Raw genomic sequence first — 16593 nt, forward strand, 5'->3', positions numbered from 1 at the left:
ATTTTTATATTTATTTTTGGCTGTGTTGGTTCTTCATTTCTGTGCGAGGGCTTCCTCTAGTTGCGGCAAGCGGGGGCCACTCTTCATCGCGGTGCGCGGGCCTCTCACTATCGCGGCCTCTCTTGTTGCGGAGCACAGGCTCTAGACGCGCAGGCTCAGTAGTTGTGGCTCACGGGCCCAGTTGCTCCGCGGCATGTGGGATCTTCCCAGACCAGGGCTTGAACCCGTGTCCCCTGCATTAGCAGGCAGATTCTCAACCACTGCGCCACCAGGGAAACCTAGCATTTCTTATTTTAAATCAGGTTCTCTGGCTCATCCAACATGCAGTATTAGGTTTGGTTAAGGATAATAAAGGATCCTTGGTTTTCACCAATGCAAATGTGTGAGAACGTATTTTTTTTTTTTTTTATTTTTGGCTGCACTGGGTTGTTGCTGCGTGCGGGGGACTACTCTTCTTGGCGGTGCGCAGACTTCTTATTGCGGTGTTTCTTCTTGTTGCAGAGCACGGGCTCTAAGCACTCTGGCTTCAGTAGTCGCAGCATGCAGGCTGAATAGTTGTAGCTCATGGGCTCTATCTAGAGTGCAGGCTCAGTACTTGTGGTGGGCATGTGGGATCTTCCCAAGCTGGGGCTCGAACCCGTGTATCGCTGTATTAGCAGACGGATTCTTAACCACTGCGCAACCAGGGAAGTCCCGAGAACGTATTTTTAAATGTATGGACTCTATCCCACATTAAAATCTATTCAGTGATTTCCCAACTAACTCAGGTGCCTTTAGGAAAGAAAATTTCATGTAGTCACAGAACCTAGAGCTGGAAATGCTCTGGGATAAGCCCCTCATTGCTCCAGCTGACTGCACTCCCCCTTTTTATAAAACATCCATTCCACCTGAAAGTGCTTGTTCAGTGTCCCTATACTGTGTCAGGTTGCAGGCTTCTCGAGGGCAGGCAGAATCTGTCTTGTTCCTCACTGTATCCCCAGCATCTGGTGTGTGGCAGGCTTTGTGCACGTGTTTACTGAATGAATGGGTAAATACATAAATAATTAAAAACCCAAGGAGGAGATGTTGGTGAGGGTGTGGAAAAATTGGAACTCGTGCACTGCTGGTGGGGATGTAAAATGATGCATACTAGAAAGCAGTATCGCAGTTCCTCAAAAAATTAAAAATAAAATTTACTATATCATCCAACAATTCCATTTCTGGATATATACCCCCCAAAATTGAAAGCAGGGACACAAAGAGATATTTGTACACCCATGTTCATAGCAGCATTATTCATGCTAGCCAAAAGGTGGAAGCAACCCAACTGTCCATTGATATGAATAAACAAAATATCATACATACATACAGTGGCATATTATTCTGCCTTGAGAAAGAAAATCCTGTCACATGCTACAACATGGGTGAAACTTGAAGACATTATGCTGAGTGAAATAAGCCAATCACAAAAGAACAAATACTGTACAATTCCACTTGTATGAAGTATCTAGAGTGGTCAAAGACGAATGGATAAAGAAGATGTGGAACATACATACAATGGAATATTACTCAGCCATAAAAAGGAGCGAAATTGGGTCATTTGTAGAGACGTGGATGGACCTAGAGACTGTCATACAGAGTGAAGTAAGTCAGAAAGAGAAAAACAAATATCGTATATTAACGCATATATGTGGAATCTAGAAAAATCGTACAGATGAACCAGTTTGCAAGGCAGAAATGGAGACACAGATGTAGAGAACAAATGTGTGGACACCGAGGGGGGAAAGGAGGGGGCGGGTGGTGGTGATGGGATGAATTGGGAGATTGGGATTGACGTATATACACTAATATATATAAAATAGATAACTAATAAAAACCTGCTGTATAAAAAAAAAAAGGAGTGATCAAACTCATAGAGACAGAAGGTTGGAATAGTGGTTACCAGGGGCTGGGAGGAGGAGAGAGTTGGGGAGTTACTGTTTAATGGGTACAGAGTTTGCAAGATGAAAAGAGTTCTGTGGATGGATGGTGGTGATGGTTGTGCAACAATATGAATATACTTAAAGCCACTGAATTGTGTGCTTAAAATTGGTTAAAATGCTAAATTTTATGTTATATATATTTTGCTACAATTAAAAACATAATTTTTTTAAAAATCAGGGAGGTCAAATGACTTATCCAAGGTCACAGTATTCTACTCTGGAGCTTTTAAAACTATCCCAGACTATTTGTAATATTTTTTTGAGGTAGCATAATAGTAAAAGGAAGGACTTAAAGGTGGGAACCAAGAGAGTTAGATCTTGAGAAGTCATTTGATGTCTTGATGCCTCTTTTCCCAGACCTGTGTAGTGCTCTGTCCCTCGAAACAACTTACCAGTGAGGTTAAGATGATGAAATAAGGGCTTCCCTGGTGGCGCTGTGGTTAAGAATCTGCCTGCCAATGCAGGGGACACAGTTTGAGCCCTGGTCCAGGAAGATCCCACATGCCACGGAGCAACTAAGCCCGTGTGCCACAACTACTGAGCCTGTGCTCTAGAGCCTGTGAGCCACAACTACTGAGCCCACGTGCCACAACTGCTGAAGCCCATGCCTAGGGCCCATGCTCCGCAACAAGAGAAGCCACCTCCATGAGAAGCCCGAGCACTGCAACGAAGAGTAGCCCCCGCTCGCTGCAACTAGAGAAAGCCCGCATGCAGCAACTAAGACCCAACGCAGCCAAAAATTTAAAAAATAAATAAAATAAAAATAAATTTTAAAAAACTAAAATGAAATGAAAAATTAAAATGAAATAAAATATGTATGAGAAAGTATATATGCTGGATTAATCTGGGCTGAATTCATTATACTCTAGGGAATTAATGTATTATTGAGATAGAAACTTCCTGGTCAGGTAACAAATATGTAAGATCCTTGTTGAACTGATGCCCCAGCATGATCTTTCCCCAGTTTAGTTAAATGGTCGACTGAATGTAAAAGTTTGCCTGTCTTTATGATGATGATGATTTTATTTCAAAGCAGTCTTCCATGTGTGCTGAAATGCCCTTGGAATCAGATTCATCTTCTCTTGCTCTCAGAGTAAAGTGAGGTGGGAAGATAATCTGATACCACAAGAGGGTATCTAGTCTCAAGAGGCAGCACCCCACCCTGAGGTCCAGCATCTCCAGGTGACCTTGACGGCTCGGGAACTGTGTGAAGGTCTGTTGTTCAAAGCAACCAGATTTCAGTGATTAGAGGGGAAAACATGAGCATTTTAATATTTCCATTCTCTAGAGATTTGCTTTATTAGGAAAGCAAGCTCTCCCCTTTCTGTAACATGCTGTATCGAGTCTCACCGTTGAAGTGGACATTATCTTGAAGCCGAGAAAATAAACAAGATTCTATACTAGTTTTGAATCACAGATGGCCCAGTTTATCCAGCCTTATGTTTTGAAAATAAACACAGATAAATGCCTTGCATGTTGTTACTTACAAATCGATTCTTCCCGTTGTTGGGAGAGCTTTCAGTCACATCATGCACTAAAATAAATTCAGGATTAATTAAAAGAGTTGAATGCAGAAAACGAAACCATGAAAATCAAGAAGAAAGTATAGATGGAAAGTTAGTTAAGCTGTTGAGGTATAAATGCAATGAAAAAAATTGCAAAAGAAAAATTGATAAATTTAACTGCAAATAATTTCTACACATCAAAAATATAAAAGTTAAGCAATATGTTAGAAAAATATTTGAAGCAAATATGATAGGCAAAGGGTAATATATAAATAAATCTCTAATCAATTATAAAAACCTTTACCATCCCAAGAAAATGATGGACACAGGACATGATTAGGGACATGATTTTTCTTTATAAAAGAAGAAATGTAAGTGGCTAATTAGTGTGAAAAAGTCATTATCTCTAGATATTAAAGAGATGCAAGCAAGTAAGATGAGGACTATTTCTACTATTAAGTTGGCTTTTTTTTTTTACAAGATAGCCTTCAATACTGGCATTCATATACTGCTCGGAGAAGTGTAAGTTGAAGTTGATATAGCCTTTCTGGAAAGCTGTTTAGCAACAGATACTAAGAGCTTTAAATGTGATCATACACATTGACTCAGAATCTTTTCTAAGGAAGTAATTAGAAATACTGGTAAAGATTTATGTGTAAGGATGTTCACTGCAGCATTATTTGTAGCAGTGAAAAATTGAAGATAACCCAGATGAACAACAATAGGGAATCATTTATATAAATTATGGTTCATCAATGACGATGTTAAAAATCAAGAGTCCAAAGAATATTTTTTTAAATTAATTTATTAATTTCTTTATTTTTGGCTGTGTTGGGTCTTCGTTTCTGTGCGAGGGCTTTCTCTAGTTGTGGCAAGCGGGGGCCACTCTTCATCGCGGTGCGCGGGCCTCTCACTATGGTGGCCTCTCTTGTTGCGGAGCACAGGCTCCAGACGCGCAGGCTCAGTAGTTGTGGCTCACGGGCCTAGTTGCTCCGCGGCATGTGGGATCTTCCCAGACCAGGGCTCGAACCCGTGTCCCCTGCATTAGCAGGCAGATTCTCAACCACTGTGCCACCAGGGAAGCCCCAAAGAATATTTTTTAAAGTGTTCAGTGTGAATTGTGCACAACTATGTAATGTGTAATTGTGTGAATGTATACAATTGTATACCAAGATATAACATGGCAAATATGTACGTATGGGTTGATGCCGCAGACCGGCTGCAGAAAGCTAGAAGTTCCTGGCGGTGAGGGGTAAGGACTTGCCGCAGACCGGCTGCAGAAAGCTAGAAGTTCCTGGCGGTGAGGGGTAAGGAACTGAAAAGCACCAGTATGGGGTCAGAAGGGCCAAGACAACTGATGGTTGCAAGGCTAGTTTATTCAAAGAGCATGAATGTATATATAGGTTTAGTACGGAACGAATACCAGACAACAAATCAGCAAACCTTGTATTTCCACATAATTCTGTCGCCACTATCTATGCGCCATTATCTATGCGCCATTATCTATGCATCACTATCTATGCATCACTATCTATGCGTCAGCATGCCTTATGGGCCATTCTTTGGAGATACAGACTTCCCCCTCAGGGCAGCACGTCCTTCTTCTGGGGAACAACCAGGGGCTCTTAGATCCAGAGCAGGCACCTGGAACGAAACTGGCCGCAAGCCATTTTCCTTTTTTACGCTCAATACCGCAGCGTCAGGAGTGCATACCAAGAAAGAGACAAGCAGTTCTCCGCAAAGCAGAAAGCTGAATAAGCTTACAGCTTGGGGGCCACCACATTTCCCCCTTTTTTATTATTTTTTAAAGCTTGATAATGTAGTTTTAAGCCATGAACATCCTGACGCAAGACAGCGAAGGGCCCCATTACAAATCTAACAACACAAGGTAATAAACCGATCACCAATAAAAGTAGTACACCAATTGATATCAGGCCTGAGAGCCCTCCATGAATCCATTGTGTCGGATTTAGCCCTTGTAGTTGATCTAATAATCCTTGAATCAAATTCTGGGGTCCATCTTCGTCCAGGTGGGCCTCTTGAATAGCTTGTATTTCGGCATTTAACTTTTGAATATCAAGGCTAATGTGTCCATCAGTCCATACACTTAATATATGCATTTTTACTTTTTCCCAATCCCATTGTGAATCATTATATAAATGTTGAGTTACACAAATCCAGGTATATTTGGCATGACAAATCAAACGCATTTTTAATTTTAAAGCCATAACTTGATCCCCTATTCCTATTAGAACATTTTTTAATTCATCTACTTCCGTTTTTAGTTGGGTATCAATATGACTTTGTAGGGCTAATGCTACACTAATATTTTTAGATAACTGATTAACATAATGAGCCTGGTGAATAGTTTGTGAAAGAGCAATCCCAGCAGTGGCCGCAGTAGCAGTTAAAGCTGCTAAGGCTAGGATTGCACATATTAGAACACCAATAAATCTCTTTGGTCGTTTTAATGCTTCAGTCAATTCCAGCCAGGCTTGCATGCCAGTGTTATGATACCATGGTTCAGACAAATTAACAGGTAACATTATATAAGAAGGTTGCTTCATAATCATAACAGATGTAGATCCTTTAACGGGCAAAACACAACTACTAAAGATACAATTAACACAAGTAATATTATAACCTATAGGATTCATAGTGTTTTTTACAATTAAATCTCCAATCAATAAAGCATAAGGAGGAGCGACGCAAGTAATCACCGGTCTATAAGAAAAGGATAAGGCAAGTTTCCAGAATTCCCATTGCTTGTAAAAAACAAGGCTGTTATTATTAACGGGGACAGAAGAAACTAGTATGGTGCCATTATCATAATCTAAAGTACACCAGACAGAGGCTTTAGTCCATGTATCATTACAAACAGGAAAATCAAACTGCGGGAATTCAGAAGCCATAAAAGCAGGAAATTGTAGTCCTGTGACAGTCTTTACGACCGTAATTTGATGTCCAGCTAATAACGTCCCTTGATTACCTATGGTAGTTTCAATACACAAATAATGTCCAGTATCTTCAATCCTCAAGCGATATATGCATAGAGAATGATCCAACGAAGTATTAGAAGCAAGCTTAGTTACTCTAGCATTCATGTGAATGGGAACGTTATCCTTATACCAAAATACAAAGGTGGATAAATCTTCTCGTCTAGGAACAGTCTGTTTGCAAGGAAGACAAATATTAGATCCCACAGCTTTATAATTTTTACGTAAATGAGTAAAAAATTGAGAATTTACAGTGGTTTGGTAAGAAATAGCATGTTCTAAAGCAACAGCCTTAACACAACCAGAATTGGTACTCATAGGACTTAAACAAACAGGGAGAGTATTAAACCAATTAGAGTAATTAACAGAAGTATTAGTAATAGGCAAATTTCCTAGCACTCTTCCAAAAGTAGAATCATTATAGAAAATTGGAAGGTCAGCTTCAGACCATGTAACAGGTTGTAATAAAGGAGGATCGGGTACATAAGCCCAATAAGATTTAGCCTCTATAGGTGGGGCTGCCAATACAGCTATCATGGCTAAAAAAAAGGTAAGAGGAGAGCGAGGATGAGCACTCTCCTCCATAATCCTACGTGCTTGAAATACTAAACATTGCAATTGATACCAAGTAATTTGATTTCGATCTCCCCTCGCCTCCCTGACAAGTTGTCTCCTACTCCGTCGCCGCATTCTTCTCGTCCGCCGGGGGAACCGGTTGGGGTGTGCTGTGGTCGATTGCGAGAGCCTCAGGCGACGCATTCTTCGAGTCAGGGTGTTTATTGGTGATGGCATGATAATGTCGAACCAAGCGCTCCGGGAGCCACCGAGGAGAGTCTGCCTCCCTAGGGAAAACACAAACATGGCCTCGGCCCCATACTAAAACAGGGTCTGGTCCATGCCAAAGGTTAGTCATGGGATCTTTCCATTTAACAAGCGCTTTTTCAGGAGGGGTTCCAGAAAGACCTGTAAACAATCGTTCATAAGGCGTGTGACTAAATGCATCTAAAGTTAAAAAATTTAAAATAAATAAAGCATGATTAAGCATAATCTGAGGAGATCTATCATATTCCCCCTTTTTTATTTTTTGTAATGTAATTTTTAATTGTTGGTTGGCACGTTCTACAATACCTTGACCCTGAGGATTGTAGGGAATGCCTGTTTTATGTGAAATATGGAAAGTTGCACAAAAATTGGCAAAAGCTTTACTCGTATATCCTGGAGCATTATCTGTTTTTAAAGCTTTAGGAATTCCCATAGATGCAAAACAATGAAATAAATGAGTAATTACATATTTAGTAGATTCCCCAGCCAAAGGCGTAGCACATATAAAATTAGAGTAAGTATCAACAGTTACATGAACAAATTGTAATTTACCAAAAGAGGGAATATGAGTAACATCCATTTGCCAAAGATGATGAGGGAGTAAACCCCGAGGATTGACTCCAAATTGTGGAACAGGAAGGTGGGGTAAACATTTAGAGCAGGACTTAACAATGTATCGGGCTGTTTCTCTAGAAATAGAGAATTGTTTTTGAAGCATAGCAGCAGATTGATGATGTAAATTATGTGATTGAGTAGCAAGATCCTGAGGTTGAGATAAACTTAAGGCTATAATCTTTGTATTTTCGTCAGCCAATTGATTTCCCAAAGACAATGGGCCAGGGAGACCTGAATGGGCTCGAATATGTAATATGGCTACAGGAAAGTTATGCTGACGAATAATCTTTTGTAGTTGAAAGAAAGTCTGAAACAATTGAGAATCAACAGTATTGCCAATTATAGCAGTTTCTATGTTACGCAAAATAGTAACCAAATAATGGCTATCTGTATAGAGATTAAAAGAACAATGTGAAAAGATTTGAAAAGCCAAGGAAATCGCATGTAATTCAACTCGTTGGGCAGAGGTATGATCTGTTTGTTCTTTATGAAGTAAGTCATCAGAAATAACCACAGCGATGCCATTGGCAGAACCATCAGTAAAAACATTTGGGGCATTGAGAATAGGAGTTGAACAGATAGTTTTTGGAAAAATAAATAGATGTTGAGTAGCAAAATGAAGGAGCTTATTAGAAGGATAATGATTATCAATAATTCCTGAATATCCAGCAAAAGCAAGAGCCCAAAAATCAGAGACAAATAATAGCCAAGAATATTGATAAGTAGTATAAGGTATAATAATAGAATTTGGTTCATATCCTACCAACTGAATATTTCTTCTACGACCCAATTGAACAAGGGTTGCTATTAACTCATAATAAGGTGTAATGACTTTATTAGGCGTATTTTTCATATGAATCCATTCAAGAATTCCTGTTTCTTGCCATAATAAGGCGGTAGGGGTATGTGACGTAGCACAGATTATTAATAGTATAGGTAAAGAAGGCTCAATTCTAGTTAGCTGAGCAGATTGTATTGCTTTGTTTACAAGCTTGAGTGCTTGTTGAGCTTCAGAAGTTAAAATACGAGGGGAAGAAGGATCAGGACTTCCCTTTAGGATATTAAAAAGAGGCTGTAATTGACCCGTAGTTAATTTTAAAGAAGGTCGCAGCCAATTAATATCTCCTAATAACTTTTGAAAATCATTTAAAGTTTTAAGAACGTCAGTCTGTATCTCTATCTTCTGAGGTGTAATATTATAATTTGTGATATACTTACCAAGATATGAGAAAGGTGGGTTCATCTGTACTTTGTCAGCAGCAATGACTAGTCCTGATCGTGACAAATGACTTTGAAGGGAATTATAAGCCTTAAGTAAAATATGTTTATCAGAATAAGCAAGTAATAAGTCATCCATATAATGAATAAAATATATCTGAGGGAACTGTTTACGAACAGGGGCAATAACTTGAGCTACAAACTGTTGACATAAAGTAGGACTATTAGCCATACCCTGAGGCAGCATTTTCCATTGATAACGTTGCATAGGTTCTGTAAAATTTAAAGAGGGTAAGCTAAAAGCAAATCGCAACTTATCAGCCGGAAATAGAGAAATAGTAAAAAAGCAATCCTTAAGATCAATAATAATAATCATATAATTTTTAGGTATGGCTGCAGGAGAAGGCAAACCTGGTTGCAGAGCTCCCATAATTACCATAGTTTGATTAACAGCACGTAAATCTTGCAATAAACGATATTTTCCCGATTTTTTCTTTATAACAAATATAGGAGTATTCCAAGGGCTATTAGACTTTTCTAGTCTGCCCAAAGCAAGCTGTTCATTAATTATATTATGAGCCGCCATTAATTTCTCCTTAGAAAGGGGCCATTGGTCCACCCAGACAGGATTATCAGAAATCCAAGTTATAGGGTCAGCATGTGGTGGAGGAGAATCCAAGGCCCCTAGAAAAAACCCAAGCCTGTTTTATCCCGTTTATTATCAGTCTGTAAGGGTAGTTTATTTCCCTGTTGATTTTTTCCCAAACGATTCCTAGGATCATACCCTTGATTTAACAATATATTAGTTACAGTAGGGTTGGGACTAAGCAATAGGATTCCCATTTGTTGTAATATATCTCTTCCCCAAAGGTTAACTGGCAGTCCGGGCAATACGTAGGGTTTGAATATTCCTTGATTACCTTCAGCATCCTGCCAATGTAGGTATTGCGAACTTTGTTGTGGAGAATTAGATTGGCCAATACCTTGCAACTGTGTAATGGTTTGGTGCACGGGCCAATTTTTTGGCCAATGTATAAACGAAATAACAGAAACATCAGCACCAGTATCTAATAACCCAGAAAAAGGCCTTCCATTTATTTTTAATACCAATTGTGGTCTTTCCCTACCAATTTGTTGAATCCAGTAAACTGCATCAGAGGAACCGAAAGCCCCAGTTCCTCTTTTGTTATGTTGTAAAATTTTTCCTTCTGGTATGAATGGAATTAATAGAAGCTGAGCTATTCGCATACCGGGTGTGATAAGAAAAGATCCTTTTGATGTTTGAACCATAACCTTTAATTCCCCTTCATAATCAGCATCAATCACCCCAGGAATAATAGTTAAGCCTTTCATAGACATACTACTTCTTCCAAGGATTATACCAACCGTTCCCTGGGGTAAAGGCCCAAAAGTTCCCGTAGGAAGGGCTTGGGGTCCCATATCCGAGGTTAATAAGAATTGGGTGGAGGCACAGAGGTCCAGTCCTGCACTATTTGGCGTGGCCCTTTGAAGGGAGGAGATTCCATTCCCTGAGGAACAAAGGTCTGAGCTGGAGGCGGTAGAGAAGGTTGTGAGGGGATTATTGACATTGCTCCAATTGTTTGATGGGGCCGGAGCAGGCCCCTCCGGAAGTTTCCCGACAAGGGAGTTCCATCTTTATGAGTCACTGATCGACATTCTTTAGCCCAATGCCGTCCTCTTTGGCATCGGGGACAAATTGTGGGAGGAGGAGATTTACCTTGAGGCACAGAATTTACGATAGGCATATTAGGAGTATCAGCAGTACAATTTTTTGCAAAATGACCTGGCTTCCCACATTTAAAACAGTTTTTACTTTTAGCATTTGGCCCAAATCCTGCCTTAGTTAGGGCTGCAGCTATAGCTGCTCCCTGTAAGTAAGATGATCCAATATCAGAACAAACTCGAATATAATCCTCTAAATTTCCTTTCCTTTTCCATGGACGTATAGCTGCTTGACAAATATTATTAGCATTTTCGAAAGCCAATTGTTTGACGATAATTGCTCCAGAAGGACCATCAGATATAATTCTATTAACAGCCTGTAATAATCTAGCCACAAAATCAGCATAAGGTTCATCTGCCCCTTGCCTTATTTTAGCAAGGTCTTCAGTCCTAGTGGAGGCAGGTAAATGTTTCCATGCATGTAGAGCTATATGACTGATCTGAGCATAAGCCACAAAAGGGAAAGCTAATTGATCCTGTAATAACTGATGTTGTCCTTCCCCAATCAACATCTCATAATTTACTAGCACATTATGTGCAGTATTTCTTTCAGCTTGTTCAGCAGCCTTTTCATAATATTCTGATTTCCAAAGTAAATAGTCGCCACCAGTGAGACAAGCACGAGCAATAGATTTCCAGTCTGCTGGAGGCAATGCTTCTGTTGCAATAGTATCCAACATAGTAATAGTGAAAGGGGCTGTAGGCCCATATTGTGCACAGGCTGCTTTTAAATCTTTCAAAACCTTAAAGGAGAGAGGCTGATATTCCCGATTATTTTGTTGTGGATTTTGAGGATTGGGTCGTTCCACCACCGGGCAGCAGAATAAAGGATCCTCCCCTCTATTAAGAGCTCCCCGTACTGCTTGTTGTAAAGGACTAAGCTTAGGAGGGATAGGGACAGAGACATGTAATTGCTGTAACCGCGGAAGAATATTTTCATCAGGATATTTTTCAGCCTCATATTTGGCTTCTTCACCCTCTAAATCAAAAGAAAAGTCATCATCATCAAGTGAATTAACACTTTTTATCCTCGGTGGCAACGGAGGAGCAGTATCTACTGCAGCAACATGTTCTACAGATTTAGCTGTTAATTTTGGAACTGAATCATAAATTGGATTAAAACAATCTCTTATTAAATTCCACAAGCTAAAAATGGAAACTGAAACAGAAGATGGTCCATGAGCTTCATGATATTTAGATAATTCATCTCCTACACGAGTCCAAATTGCTAAGTCCACTGATCCTCCTTCAGGGAACCAAGGACAAGCATCATATACTAATTGCAAAAATTCCAGAAGTTGTGAGGTAGTTACCTTAGTTCCACGGGCTTTTAACATTGAAAGCAAAACCTGAGCAAATAAATCACGCTCCTTAGAGCCCTTTTGTCCCATATTATTTTACTTCTGACTCTTTCTCGAGTTACCGTCCTAAAAACGAAATTATTTCTTGTGGCCACACTATCTCACTCGAGAGTTCTACTTACCTGAAATCTTCCGAAATGCCTCACGCACTCAGGTCCCTGTGCGGGCGCCACTTGCCGCAGACCGGCTGCAGAAAGCTAGAAGTTCCTGGCGGTGAGGGGTAAGGAACTGAAAAGCACCAGTATGGGGTCAGAAGGGCCAAGACAACTGATGGTTGCAAGGCTAGTTTATTCAAAGAGCATGAATGTATATATAGGTTTAGTACGGAACGAATACCAGACAACAAATCAGCAAACCTTGTATTTCCACATAATTCTGTCGCCACTATCTATGCGCCATTATCTATGCGCCATTATCTATGCATCACTATCTATGCATCACTATCTATGCGTCAGCATGCCTTATGGGCCATTCTTTGGAGATACAGACTTCCCCCTCAGGGCAGCACGTCCTTCTTCTGGGGAACAACCAGGGGCTCTTAGATCCAGAGCAGGCACCTGGAACGAAACTGGCCGCAAGCCATTTTCCTTTTTTACGCTCAATACCGCAGCGTCAGGAGTGCATACCAAGAAAGAGACAAGCAGTTCTCCGCAAAGCAGAAAGCTGAATAAGCTTACAGCTTGGGGGCCACCACAGGTTGAAAAGGGATTACATGGGAATCAGCAATATGTTAGAAACAGTTATCCCTGGATGGCCAGATTACAAATACTTTCAATTTTCTTTATACTTTTCTGACTGTTCCAGATTTTCTACAGAAAAGAATATATTATTTTTATAAATGGGAAAAAAAGTTTTAAAAACTGAATTGAAGGGACTTCCCTGGCTGTCCAGTGGTTAAGAATTTGCCTTCCAATGCAGGGGGTGCGGGTTCAATCCCTGGTCCGGGAGCTAAGATCCCAAATGCCTTGGGGCCAAAAAACCAAAAACATTAAAACAGAAGTAATATTGTAACAAATTCAATAAAGACTTTAGAAATGGTCCACATTAAAAAAAAAAATCTTTAAAAAAACAAACTGAATTGCAACCAAAACAGATTTATTGTGAAAAAGATGCTACATCTTTTACGTAAACTTTTTCCTGGCACCATCTCCATCATTAATGACTCCACCTTGTTCCCCAAATCCATCAAATTACCAGGTCCTATAAAGTCTTCCACCTCAATGCTTCCTAGACCTGGCCCTTCATTTCCCCTTCTGTGGTCAGCCCTATAGTTTGGGTTAGGTTCTCATTACTTATGGCCTGGTCAAAAACTTCCATTGTCTCTCCATTGCCCTGGGTTTTGAATCCTGATCCCAACATCCACCACTCTTGGTGACATGCCTCTCACCTGGCGTTCACATGTTAGTCCTCAAACTCCCCTATCCCATCATCCAGACTGTCCCTCGTGCAACTGTGCTTTCACATCTCTATGATGTTCCTTCCACTAGCAATAAACTGTATATTTATTCATTCAGCAGACATTTACTGAGCAAATATCACGTGCCAGGCAATCCGGGGCACAAAAGTGAATTAAACACAAGTCTCTGCCTTACTGTAGCTCACAGTCAACTTGGTGAGCAAGTAATAAACAGCTAGTTATATTTTGTAGGATAAGTGGTAGTTATGTTAAATATGTTCTCCAGTGGCAGAACCTGGATTTGAACTCAGGTCCACTTGCCCCTAAGGTCATTTTGCTTGAAGGTGAAGAAGACAAAAGCAGTGGCGGTGTCTGATATGGCTGGTGCCTCGGTATGTTTTGGGGAGGAGCAGGAGCTGAGGCTGCAGAATGGCCCGTATGCTATGCTGAGGGGTTGAAACTTCAACATCTTTGTAGCTGGAATAACAATAGTTAATAACTTACAGTCCATGCCATACTCTGTTCTAAGTGCTTTGCATACTGACTCAGTTCATCCTCACAACCACTTGATAAGGGAGGTAAAACAACTGTATTTTTTTAGAGATAAAGAAACTGAGACACAGGGACTTCCCTGGTGGCGCAGTGGATAAGAATCCGCTTGCCAATGCAGGGGACGTGGGTTCAATCCCTGGTCTGGGAAGATCGCACATGCCACGGAGCAGCTAAGCCCGTGCGCCACAACTACTGAAGCCCACATGCCCTATAGCCCGCGGGCCACAACTACTGATCCCACGTGCTGCAGCTACTGAAGCCTGCGCGCCTAGAGCCCGAGCTCCGCAACAAGAGAAGCCACGGCAATGAGAAGCCCGCGCACCACAACGAAGAGTAGCCCCCGCTCGCCGCAACTAGGGAAAGCCCGCGCGCAGCAATGAAGACCCAACCCAGCCAATAAAGAAAGAAAGAAAGAAACTGAGAAAAGTCAAGTCATTTGCGCAATGTCACGTAGGAACTCTCTGGCTCTGGTCAGAGACTGTCGTAGGCACTGCCGCGTCCCTAGCCCAACTCTATGCGTTGACACCAGTAAATATGAATTGAACGGAATTGAACAGAGAGCTCTTGTGAAATATTCCTACTGGTTTTGTTAATTATCCAGACCTGGGTTGTGGGGGAAAGTGGAGAAAAAGAAAGGGATTGTTGAACCCACCATCTTAATCCAAAACTGTATGTCCTTCAGAAGCAGGTAACCCGTCTGCATGGGCTGAATTCACACTACGTGGTTCCTGCGTGGCAGAGTCAGGGTCTCTTTAAGTCGGAAGCAGTCGTGGCAGTGACCTTGCCGAACCTCCCACTGGTTTGAAACTGTAACTTGACTGAAAGGCTCTTAGAACACGATTCCGGAATGTGAGAGGCTCTTGCTTTTTTAAACTCACTCATTCTAAGCCCATAGCTTTGTAGAGGAGAAAATTAGCCCTGCCGGGTCGGCTTCCAGCGTAATAGAGTCCTAATGTGTAAGCTTCTAGGGGATGCTATGCAAATGAACACTTGTTTCCTGCTTGAGGCCGCGGTAGCGCAGTGCGTGCATCGGGACCCTTCTGTTTCACATCCTGGGGACGAGTGACTGACCCGCGCGGCCACGATAGGAACATCACCGGAGACTTGCAGCCCCTGTGCACAGAGGGTGGATCATGCTAATCCTTTCTCTCCCCAGCCCTCACCCTCACTCACACGTGTGGGAGGAGCAAGCTGCCACGAGGTCGTGCAAGGACGCACAGCGCTTCTCGTTCCGACCATAGCACTGCGTTTGCTTTAAGAGAGCGGCAGGGCAGAGGGGAGAGATGGGGGGAGAGTGAGGACCTCTCACCCCACCCTCTCCTGCCAGGGCTTTGTCACAGCTTCCCTGTCACGGCCCGACCTCCATGGCCACAGATCAAACTCGGCTTTAGCCTGTGAGGCCAGGCTCAGCCAAGGCCTCGTTAATAACAGTAAATGCAGCTAACACTGATTGAGCACGTCTACCAAGTGACAGACTCTGTGTCCTATTGGGAGGTCAGTGCCTGTAACCCTGGCGGGCTTCATTCATTGTTCTTGTCTGCATTTACCAACTGCAGGAGCTGGGGCTCAGAGGAGTTTTGTGAATTTCCCGGGAGGGAGGAGCCAGGACCCAGATCTGAGCTATGTTACTCCAAAGCCCAGGCTTTGAGCCTTTGTGCCACACTTTCTTGGCCACAGAACTTCTGGCCTCCAAATGCTCCCTGCTTCCACCTCCAGCCAGAAGTCATCTATCCTCCTTACAAATTCTCAGAGTGCTTGATCTGCATTTCTTTCATGGGGCTTCCCAGTTTAACATCCTATTACCATTATTTATATAAAGTGTTCACTTCTCCTGTTAAACTGGGGGCGTGGAGGCAGAGTCCATTTCTTATTCCATGGCATATTTTCCACGGCCCCCAGTGTAATGTGTAGGCCCCTCAGACAAGACTAGAGAAGGTTGTTTCTGATCAGATCTGCCCCTTCTGAGCACCTGTACCTTGATGGGAATTTGGGAATCTAGAAAACTATCTGTAGGAATTCTTCGGCTCAGATTTCCTAAAGAAAAGTAAAGATTTACCTGAGAATAGTTGAATCATGGTTTTCCCAACAGAAGCAGGTGACTCATATACCGTAGTCCGCCTTACCGTGCCTTTCCTGTAACACCCCCATTCCTCGCTGCCCTAGCACCGCTCAGAGACCACTAGCATCCCAGTCTGCTGAGAACCTCTTCTTGTGTATGGTTCAGATTGCTTATCCTTTCCTGTGCATCACATCTGTTTAGTGTCAGGGTTGACGTTCCCTCGGATCCCCTGTGACAGGTTGCAGAGACACTTCTATCTCATGTTGCTTCAATTCAGACCTTAAAGTATCTAGTTGTCGTTACCTGTATTTGGAGGTTCTACTATTGCATAAGTTTACCCATATGGATTTCAGAACATTCTGGGA

The 16593-nt window shown here is 41.8% G+C and overlaps 1 long non-coding RNA gene across 1 annotated transcript; it reads left to right on the plus strand.

Moving 5' to 3' along the window:
• Positions 1 to 259: 259 nt before the first annotated feature.
• On the plus strand, positions 260 to 13295 carry LOC309616104. The gene is made up of 3 exons (XR_014237282.1): positions 260 to 380; positions 692 to 4667; positions 12918 to 13295. It is a non-coding gene; the product is annotated as an uncharacterized lncRNA (long non-coding RNA).
• Positions 13296 to 16593: the final 3298 nt, after the last annotated feature.

The sequence above is a fragment of the Balaenoptera borealis genome (genome assembly GCF_965194805.1).
Source record: "Balaenoptera borealis genome assembly, chromosome: 18".
NCBI classification, from domain to species: domain Eukaryota; kingdom Metazoa; phylum Chordata; class Mammalia; order Artiodactyla; family Balaenopteridae; genus Balaenoptera; species Balaenoptera borealis.